We start from the raw sequence: 12,284 nt of genomic DNA, 5'->3' as shown, positions 1-12,284 counted from the left end.
AAAAGCTATTTTCAGCTACTCCGGTCAAAGGGAAAAGTGATATAATGTATAAACGATTTAAACATTATACATTCAAAATTTTAATTTTTCAAAATTTTTTTTTTTTTGGAAGTTTGACGCTTTTTTAGCTAGTAGTAAATATTGAGATGGGATGTGGGTGCTATGTACACAATCGGCAACTATAATTCAGCTGACCGACAGTACAATATAATTTTGTGAAAAGCTACTCTATAACGTCTATCCATAAAAATAGCAAAGTTAGCCAATGATAGTACAACTGGATGCCATTCCTTTATTATTACATTATTTATTAACTAGCCTCATGCTCGACACAATAAAAACTGTCCCGAATTTGTATTAATTTTGAGGAACACGACTCCAGTGACGTCATATTTTTCTTTCCCGAAAAAGGGAAGGGGGAAAGAAAATCTCTTCAAAAGAGATGGGGAAAACCCCCTTTTCTCCCATCTCTTTTTTCTTCCCCCCCCTTCCCTTTTTTTCTTTCCCCCTTCCCTTTTTCGGGAAAGAAAAATATGACGTAACTGGAGTCGTGTTCCTCAAAAATAATACAAATTCGGGACAGTTTTTATTGTGTCCTCATGCTCTTGGGAAGTCAACCTCCTATATAGAATTTAAAAAACGTAAAACAAAGTTGATGAGGAGGGGGTGTACCGGGGCTTCGTGCAGTAAGGGTTTCCCCACCCCACTGAATATTTTTAGTTTACAAATAAAATTGGGGGGTAGGGCTAATAGCCTAAAACCATCACAGGATTAGTCGGTATATTCCCTGAAGAGTAGAACCCAATCGGTTTAGCGATTACCGAGATCTTAAGCTTCAAACAGACAGTAATCGTTCTATTTTATATTATATATTATAGATATGGTTATTAAGTCTTCGTTTATTAAGCCCATCAAATGCTTTGTTTAATTCAAACTGTTTATATCAAAATTAAAGTAGAATTCTACCATAAAAAAAACTTCTATGGCAATATAAATAAATCAAAGAGTAGCTTCAAACTTACAAATCAATTATTTGAATATCTAAACCATACTCACAAGAAATCTTACTACTGTCAAACGTTTTTTGTTATGCTTGTTGATAAGAAGAATCAACAGATCTATAGTATAGATGTATATACAGACAACTACCTCCCTTTTTTTTCAAAGACTTATTTGGTCTGCTTCTAAATTATTTTACTACTACTTGGCTGTGTTAATATAAGCGACTCCATTGGTTTATTTTCAATAACCCAATAGTAAGGTTGCACAAGACGGTTGCGATGGGGAGATACAGTTATTCAACCCTTTCTCACTCTAGTGTTTTACACTAATAAAGAATCTACTAATTAAAAGAGACACATATCTTATTAAGTCAACATTTACACATCTATTTAACTTAGTAAAACATAAAGAATTAGCTATAGGCTTTATACTATGCTAATACACAGATGTGTCAGAACAACTGAGATAGGCCCTACCATCGTATTTAAACAGTGGCTACGCTTTTAATCTCTTGTAAAAATGAGGTTCTTGACTCATTTAATCATCTCACTACTTTGTAAAAATATCGTAGAATCCATTTGCTAAATTTACACTCCTTTTAGTAGGCATTAAAATTTTGACTTAATTTTAAATTTTGGCTTCTGAATAATTTGCATAAGCGGGTAATACTTCTTTAATAGCTGTTAAGTTACAATATTTTCATAATATATAATTATACTATAGAGACCAATTAAATTGTCATTACTAATAACAATATTTTCACAGTAAAAGCATATTTTTATTCACTAACAAAGCATTAACAACATGTTTATACACTAAAGTAACTTTGTTCACTGAAGTCTGTTCTTACTCTATGTATCATACTCTGAAATATATACATTTTTCAGGGTTGCCACCTTATTTTTCATAATTGATACGTCTGCTTTTGTTTTCAAATACAACATTTTTCATAGTTACCAACTTATTTTCCATTATGATTGCGCCTATTTCTTATTAGACATATGTTTCATACTCTAAAATGTATACATTTTTCATGGTTGCCAACTAATTTTTCATAATGTCTGTTCTTACTATATGTATCATACTCTGAAATATATACAATTTCCGGGTTGCCACCTTTTATTATCATAATTGATCCATCTGCTTTTTTTTCAAATACAACAAATCTGGATCTTTAAATCATTTTAGTGGTGAGCCAGATCGGGGTGAGCCAATTTTCCACCAATGAGAGCACAGCATTTTATGAAATGCCGCGCTGTGATTGGCTGAAATTCGGCTCACCCCGATCTGGCTCACCACTAAAATGATTTAAAGCTCAGTATTTCAGGGTTAACAACCTTTTTAAACTATAGAAATGTATAATAATTCAAATTTAAAAATTTTTTCAAGGTTGTCAACTTATTTCCCATCATGGGTGCGGATGTTCTTACTAAAAATATCATACTCTCAAAATATACATTTATCATGGTTGCCAACTTATTTTCCATTTTGAATGCGCCTATTTTCATGAAACATATGTTTCATACTCTAAAATGTATACATTTTTCATGGTTGCCAACTTATTTTTCATTTTGAATGCGCCTATTTTTTATGAAACATATGTTTCATACTTTAAAATGTATACATTTTTCATGGTTGCCAACTAATTTTTCATGACTGTTCTTACTATATGTATCATACTCTGAAATATATACATTTTTCAGGGTTGCCACCTTATTTTTCAAAATTGATTCGCCTGCTTTTTACAACAAATACAACATTATTTCAGGGTTAACAACCTTTTTTCCACTATAGAAATGTATAATACTTTAAATTCAAAAAGATTTTCATGGTTGCCAACTTATTTCCCAAAATGAATATTAAAAGTATCATACTCTCAAAATATATATTTATCATGGTTGTCAACTTATTTTTTATTATGAATGTGCCTATTTGTATTATACATAAAAATCATACTTTAAAATACATACATTTTTTATCATTGCCACTTTTTTCATAATGGATATGTTTGCTTTTATATTCAAATAAAACTTTTTTCATGGTTGCCAACTTATTTTCCACAATAGATGTCTGTTCTTACCTGTGTATGTATTTCATGGTTACCAACTTGGTTTTCAATACGGATGCATCTTTTTTCTACTGTATGTATCATACACAGAAATATATATTGTTGTTTATCCTATACCCATTATTCTAGAGTACCAAGAGCATCCATATAATTATAGAGTGCCTATAACATATTTGGTGCACCAACCATACCTCAACCATGTAAGATTTAGCCAAGGACATACAAGAAGCGATTTGTGTTCTATAATTCAGTTTGCACAATCCTAAATTCCTTTTTTAAAATAAACCCATATTCAAACTCAATGCCTACTTGACTAAAGAATCTCTGGTAACCCTGTCTCAGATTCTCACGGCTTCTTACACAAACATAGAGAAAAAAGAAATAAAAGAGAGATAGGGAGAGAAAGAAAAAGTTATTACTAGAAAGAGATAGCGAAAAATCTAGTAATAGGAGGATAGGATATAAAAGAGTATTTAAGAGGTTACACAATTTCTCCGACAGAACCGAGAACTTGGGTTTTGGAGGTTATTTATCCACAATGGGGGGCAGGAATTGGGTGGATCAGTGGCTCATTTTCAGAGGTATATACTATGTATAATACACACGGAGATATCACAAAGCTTCCGAGAGAGAGAGACTGGTAGTGCGACCATTTGGGCTCCGATATAGGCGCACTACTGCGGGTAAATGTAACATTGTTGGATTCTCTAGGTGTCTCATGCTAGGTTAGGATACGCATTATTAAATGCTTTAGACAATAAACAAAACTAAAGGTATACCTATACAATAAAGAAAGCTTTATTTTTCAGATTTGTGCAATATATATATTGCAATACTAAAGTAACAGGATGTCTGTATGTTTGTACCAAAGGATCTCGCTAACCGCTGAACCAATCGGGTTCTCCTTAACATGGTAGCTTCTCATAGGTCCCGGGAGGGTTTATAACTATTTTGTAGGAGGGTACCACCACCCTCCCCAGAGAAATCGATAAAAATAAAAAACGTCGCCCTGCGGACATTTTTGCAATTAGCCAAAAACATAACCAACACCATCTAGCGGCAAAAAAATATATTTTGTAAATAGCTGATTTTGAAATAGATTATAAAGAAACAATTTTACGTGTCCCTAGAGGCCTCTAGGGGCGTAGCCGCTAGTATATATATAAGACAATCGACGATACATTGATGTATTTCCCCAATTATGATCCAACAAAATTACCCTACGTGTAGATTTAAGATATTGGTGGGAAAGTTTTGAACCAACCGATTAAAAAGTAATGTAATGCCCAAAGCTTATTAATAAACCAATCAGTTTGTGAAACTTTTGGCATCAGAGCTGGATCTTTAAATCATTTTAGTGGTGAGCCAGATCGGGTTGAGCCTAATTTCAGCCAATTAGAGCGCGGCATTTCATAAAATGCTGTGCTCTCATTATTGGAAAGTTGGCTAATCCCGATCTGGCTCACCACTAAAATGATTTAAAGATCAAGCTCAGGTATTTTTTTTCTGTCCAATGTGTCCTCCCTCCCTAGCTAGATATTTAAACAACATCCATAAAAGCGAAGCCTTGAAACGGTAGGACAAACGGACATTATCACTTGTATTTTGTCAGAACTGAATAAGCAGAATATAAATGTATAAGAGTCGAAACAAAATTATAAGTTAATTTGTTGAAAAACTGCTTGATACAGGTTAATGTTTATGGACATACTTACATTTTTAGGACTTGATAATAGAGTTGCTTCGCGTATAATATTGTACTTTGTTGTCGCAGGAATCAGTATACCAAAAATTTAGATCATTCGGATAATTAGATCACATCAAAATTTGTTGTTAAAAAAGTAAAAAAATCAACATGTTTAAAATGGACGTACGGAAATTTTGGTAATGATTATAGAGTTGCTACGCTTTCTAAATCGTACCTAACTACTAAAGGAATCACCATGCAAAGTTTGAAATCGATAGGACAATTCTAACATGCCTAAATTAACGAAAAAAGCTAACCGTTACAGACGGACGGACGGACCGACCCTAATTATAGAAAAGCTTCGCTTTTAAAAAGACAAGAACGCTTTCAAAGAAAAGTAAGACAGCCTATACCTACAATTACTCTTAATGCAACTAATCGATTTATTATTACTTGGATGTTGGACCAGATTTTCTTTTACTCTAATAAAGAGATGCTCGCAGCTGACTAATATAATAATACACCCCAACCCTTACACATTGAAAACGAACTGACCAATAAATGATGTCCAAATTAGTAAGCTTAATTGATGACAAATTTTCCTCTGTCAATTATCCACGTATATCATAAATCCCGATAGCACATTTTTAGTAGCGAAGCTACTTTTTTAATTTAAATGTCCGTAAGAAACGTTTTGGGGGAAACGTGATTTTCTCAGTTCCTATAAAAGATAGACAGCTGAAATTTTTAGTGAAGATTTCTATTATATATGTCCATTTAATATGTACATTGTTTTGTCCATCTGTTTGTTATTTGGTATGCTAACTCGATTCCTAAATTCTTATGTGTTCACGATTTTTACTACTCCTTTTCAAGATAGAGGGTTAAATTTTCAGGGATTAATCTATTTTACAATATACATACATATATTTCCACCAAGTTTTATTTAGATTTGTCAATAAATAGGGGTGCTTAATCGATTCCTAAATTTTTATGTTTTTGTGATTTTCTCTATTCCTTTTCAGGATTGACGGATGAAATTATCAGGGAATGAATTTGCTCATATTCTACATTTTTCCATAAAGTTTTTTATTTAGTTTCGGTGCTAGATCGATTCCTAGATTTTTAAGTTTTAAAGGTTGCGTGATTTTTAAGTTTTCTTGATTTTCCTACTTTATCAAGTTTCATGTTTATTGTATGTTACTGCTTTGTATTAAATTTTTTCATGATATCCCATCATCCTTTTTGAGCTTCGCTACTTATGGATGTTGTCATCCTTGTTTCCAATACGACTTAGGATCAGTTAAAATAAAAGAGAATCTTCTCTTTAAAGGAAAAAATTATAAGTATTGAATATAATAATTTATTTAACATGCATAGATACAAGTAACATTAAAATTTACAATATAGATACTTTACTTTAATTAAAAACAAGATTAATATATTAATATATATATTTCTCGCATCGTATTATAAACAGCTTTCCGCGTATATAGAATGTACAATTATAAGATTTAATCAAGTTTTTTTAGACCCGAGGTGCCGAAGGCATTGGCTAAGAAACTGGTTTTAATCTTATGATTGTGCATTATTATATTCGTAGAAAGCTGGATATAATACGATGCTAGACATAGTTTTTTCGTATGGATGAGGACCGGTTCCTATCAACCGGATTCGAATAAATACGAGAAACAATTTTAAAGATTTTTGAATATGATTTTCAGTTTAGCTTAAGCTAATAATATGGATCAGAACGGGTACTGAACTCTTGTAGTGTTGAGCTGGATCTTTAAATCATTTCAATGGTGCGCCAGATCGGGGTGAGCCAACTTTACACCAATGAGAGCACAGCATTTTACGAAATGCCGCGCTGTGATTGGCTGAAATTCGGCGCACCCTGATTTAGCGCACCATTGAAATGATTTAAGATCCAGCTCTGACAGTTTTCTACGAATATTAAAATAAAAATCCTAAAATTAATACCAGTTTAATTAGTCCCAAATTTGGCCTTCGGTTCTTTCAAAACTGGTTTCAATCTTATTTTTTTATTTTAATATCCAATGAAAAATGTCTAAAATACTTTACTATACATAACTATTCTTAAATGCACAGTATTATAATATAAACACAACAATATAGGATAACGATTCCAGAACAGAGCAAAAAAGGATAATAACAAATTAAATTCTTAATAAATGTTTAGTTGTGAATATTGAATTACAGTTTTTATATTTTTTAACATATAGAAACTTAGAAACAAAGAGGGAAGTCATTTTCTAGTAAATCCCGTAAAGGTGTGTGTTATAAGGCCTAAAAATAGTAGTAGAACGATAAGGTGCTCTATATATTTGTATTCCCTATTGAATAGAAGAATAGGGAAATTTTTTTTTTTTTTTGATAACCGTACCTGGAATATCTTTAAAAAATAAGAAATTTCTATCAAACGCTTTGTTTGGCTCAAACTGACTAAAATTTAAAAAAAATATAATTATAATAATAATGTTTTCTATAGGTACAAGGTAAAGGTTAAGAACAATCTATACCATTAAACAAAGAAAGAACCCATTCTTTACAGGTTGATTTATTCAAGGTGACAAAAATTAGTTTTATGTTTGTGGAATTTCATGTTTGTTTGCTTTGAAGTAGAAGGTTTCAATGTGCATTGTTTCATTTCAATTTCACTACAGCGAACAACTACATTTTAGAATATTTTTTTCTGTAAATTAAACTTTCATTATCAAAAAACTAACTTGTTTTTCAACTATATTTTGGTCAATCTTTATTATAAAAAAAATATTCTGGCTTTAAAATAGGATTTGAAACTAAAATTGACATACTACACAACAAGCAAAGAAAGAATATGACATGCAACCTCCACTTTGAATCTCTTACCTTCTTATATAGATTGTATATCTGAATGTTTTCAAAATTGTCTGTATGTAACTTGTTGTGTTGGTTTGTTTCACTAAGTCATTGTATTAATGATTTGTTAAAGTTTCATTTTAATGTTCACTGCTCGTACAACCTGTAAAGAATGGCTTCTTCCTTTATTTAATGGTATATATTGTTCTTAACCTTTACCTTGTACCTATAGAAAACATTATTATTATAATTATATATTTTTTTAATTTTTGTCAGTTTGAGCCAAACAAAGCGTTTGATAGAAATTTCTTATGATAGATATTCCAGGTACGGTTATCAAAAAAAAAAAAATTTCCCTATTGTTCTATTCAATAGGGAATACCACTATATAGAGCACCTTATCGTTCTACTACTATTTTTAGGCCTTATAACACACACCTTTACGGGATTTACTAGAAAATGACTTCCCTCTTTTATGTTTAATTATTAATTAATTTTTTTTATAAATCGTATCCAAATCCTTTCTATAAAAGTTTCTAATATTTTTGGCTTGAAATAATGCAAACATGGCAAAATTTATCCAGAATTTTTGCAGTTTTCTTCAGATACAAATATTTTAAAAGGTGTGTCATCATTTGCGCATAAATATCACTTTATAAAATAATCAGATCCGTATATGACACTATAAATGATATTAATCCCACTCCAAAGAACGTACGATGGGGGGGGGGGGGGGGGGGGGTGTGAAAAGCGGTGAAAACCCTCTCCAAAAATTGTTTTTGGTTAAACCTCCCATTATTTTTGGTTGATATATTACACTTATAATGGAAGTTTTACCACCCCCTCCCCACCGCAAAAAAAATTACAATACTTAAAATAATCAAACAAAACACCCTCACACTTAAACAATATTTAGTATATTCATAAAAAGGACGCGCACCAACTATATCAAACAATATTTACTTTATTGAAACACTTATAGATGTGATAATATGCGGAGTTGAAGGAGCACCCATTTGAAATCAATAAGAACACCGGTTAGGTACATACATGGATTACTTTTCATTGGGACAATAATTTTGCAATGAATGGTCCACAAAACAAAGGTATTATAAAAATAAATGTACTCGCAAAGAACTTTACGGAAAACCGCAAAAAAACACTCTCTGTCAATTCACAAAACTGTGATTAAAGATTTTAAATAAACTTAATCCTAAAATGTTTTTTTTTGGTTATTTTAAAAAATGCTACAAGAAATGGAAGACTTTCAGACGATTTTAGATAAATATAAAATAAAAAATTACCTAAATGGCACTTCTAACGTAACTTTATACACACTGTGCCAAAATATAAAAAAGTTGAAGGTAACATTGAGAAAAGTAACAAGTGTATTATAAAAGATTTTGGGGTTTAAATTGAAGTTTAAATCATCTTTTATTTTTGTCATGTTAATCATTTAACCCTAAATCAATATATTAAAAAATCAACAAAGAAAACAAATTTTGGAAAATACATAAAAGTAAAGGTCTGTAAAACTACAATATCCATGGATATTTTACTTTGTGTTAATTTTAGGACTTCTCTAATATCTTGACATAGTGTGATTTAAAGTTTATCAGTGCTTATATATATAAAATACGACAAAAAAATGGGGTATAGTCCCTCTCGTGACAACGCGTCTCATGGGGCGTTTCATCGTATTTTAACAGGAGATTTTCTCCTATTTCTAGCCCTTGCGGGTGGCTCTACCGTGCGGGGCCAATTGCCTAAACCTGGGGGGCAATCACCTAACACTAATATAACCTAACCTAAAATAACCTATCAAAAGCTAAAGTGAAAATACTAAGAAACGCCCCATAAGAGGCGTTGTCACGAAAGGGACTATACCCAAAAGATGTTTTTGGTGATTGATTCATTCATGTGCATCGCAGTAGCAGTCCAGGAAGTCCATCATGGCCAACTGAGCCTGAAAAAAAAGAGAATGTTATATCGAAATTCTAAAATTATTAAATACTAGCTGCTACACCCCTAGCATCTAGGTGCTCTGTATTTGAAGAGGGAAGAAGCGGCAGATTAGCCAAGATCTAAAAAAATTATTTTATATTTCTTTCAGTGTTTAAAGGTTCCTGGATCCTAAGAAGATCTTACCTCACAGTTCACTCGAAGCGACAGTAAGAGAAAAAAAATTTCCCAGGCATAAGACTAACTGCTCCTAAAACACCCCCAATGAACAGGGGCGTCCAAGCTTTTTATTTTGGGGGGGGTAAAATTTTTTAAGGGGGGGGTAATTCGGTTTTGGGGGGGGTAAAATGGCGCGCGAAGCGCGCCGCAAATTATTTTTACCCCCCCAAAATTTTTACCCCGGGGGTAAAATTTTCTTGGGGGGGGGGGTAATTACCCCCCCTGAAATCTGTTGGCAGGGGTAAAATTTGTTTACCCCCCCCAAAATTTACCCCCGAGAAAAAGCCAAAAACACATTATTGTGATATATGTGAAAAAAAACAGTCAATCATTCATACTAAATTTATGCTATTAGTCATTTTATTTTCATTTAATGATACTAAAATTCAGACAGAAATAAAAATTTAAAGTGCAATTTAAATTTCTATAGGTAATGTTTTATGTTATTATACATTATGTGACCCTCATGCCTAAAAATAGTTGGTTAACAGTGGACTTATTTTCCTTTTAAGGGTCATAATGTTTTAGACATGCCTAGAGTTGTATGTTATGACCAGAGAACGAGAGGACAATGGGCTGTTATTACTTTCTTATTTCTTGACTTAATAACTTTAGAGACTTTTTGATTGGTTGTTTCAAGTTTAGTGTTCAAATGTTTCAACACTAATTTAAATCTATAGAATGGATAATTTTTTGTATTATTATTGGGGATGTACATCAATTTATCGGCCATTGTCTTATCCCTTTAGATCCCTGTGTTATGACACACATGATTAGTTAGTTTTCATATTGATAATGATCAAGTGATCTCTTATGACATCCCTGTCATTGTCTACTTTATCTAAGTTTAAGCAAACCTTTAAAAAGTATCTTTTTTATTAATACCAACTTCTGATCTCAATGTATAATCAGATGAATAACTCCTTGTTACTTCTATATGTTCTATTATACCATTTACATCATAGCCACAATTAATACTTCTTTTGATAATTGTTTTCTTATGACCCTCAAGTTCTACAACTTGAGATTTTAAAAGGCTGCAATGATCTGTCCAATGATTTTAACTAATGCATTTAAAGTTTTAGGTTCAATAGATTTATTTCTTGCATAGTTCTTATAATAAAGCTTTGCTTTTTTACTTGATTTAAGTAGATATTATTCAACTGTATCATCCTCTTAAGTTCCTTGGGTGGTATTAGTTTATCACTAAACAAAGCTTTTACAGTTCCTGTTGTTTTTGTATTGATAAAGTTAGTAGTACACTGTGTTGCTAACCTGATATTTTTCTACCTTGCAGTTTTAAGATTATCTCTAACTACACAAGAAGTCATAATTTCTAACACCCTTTGATCTTCCAAAATTACACCAATATTTTTTATTCTGCTGTTAAACAACAAGGTTGTAGATGGTTTCAACTATAACACATCATTGACAACACTTGACTGGCTCAAGAACTTGTAGACTTGGTATATATGTTTTAGGTTTACCTGCCTTGTAATGACTCACTCTTCATTTTATTAGTTGTTCCTACTGGAGTTTTTGCTATCAAACAAATACATCAGTTACAATGAACTAGTTGTTTGTGATTAGAGGGGTCAAAATCATCTAAAACAAACTCTCTAACCCTATTGATATTGATTTCAATAAATTTTCTTATATCAGAACCTTTCTGAACTGTGACCTGGAACCTGGAAGTTCCCTATAGGTCCAGGGAAGGTTTAAAACTTGGACAAGGGGAAATCCACCCTATCAAGAAAAGTTTAAAAATTTCCGCTTCCCAAAACTAAATTTTTAGTTTTATATTTTTGTTAAAATTCGAGGGGCGTAGCTGATAGTTTAAGATAAAACTATAACAAAATTGTGTGTGGGAGGTGATAAGCAACACTTTATGTAACAAAAATGTTGTGTTTGATAAATTGTTGAGTGTTCAGTTCATTCAAATCTACAGTTTTTATTTCCTGGACGTGTAGAATGCAGATTGATCAATCCAGCTAAAACAAAAATTGGTATGATTTCAAAACAAATATTAGACAATATAAATAAATGCATAAGATCAAGTACCAACTCTAACCAGTGGAGAAGCACAAAAGACACTCTTGATTGGTTCAACAATTTACAGAACAAGAATACCCTCAAATTCTTCCAGTTCGATATTGAAAGTTTTTATCCTAGCATCACGGAAAGCCTTCTTAACAAAGCTATAGTTTTTGGGTCCCAATTTGTTAACATTTCTGATCAAGATAAACAAATAATTTTTCACTCCAGAAAAACATTCCTGTTTTCAGATAATGAACCTTGGGTAAAGAAAACTGGCGACAAGTTTGATGTTCCTATGGGTGGATATGACTCAGCTGAAGTGTCAGATCTAGTTAGGCTGTACCTTCTTAACAAGCTAGAAGCAGTGTTCCCTCAAGATAATGTTGGTTTATACAGAGATGATGGGTTGGCAGTCTTATCGGTATCTGGGCCACAAATAGACAGAAT

The sequence above is a fragment of the Acartia tonsa genome, chromosome 7 (genome assembly GCF_053477335.1).
Source record: "Acartia tonsa isolate MP-2025a chromosome 7, ASM5347733v1, whole genome shotgun sequence".
NCBI lineage: Eukaryota > Metazoa > Arthropoda > Copepoda > Calanoida > Acartiidae > Acartia > Acartia tonsa.
This window is presented reverse-complemented; position numbering follows the sequence as displayed.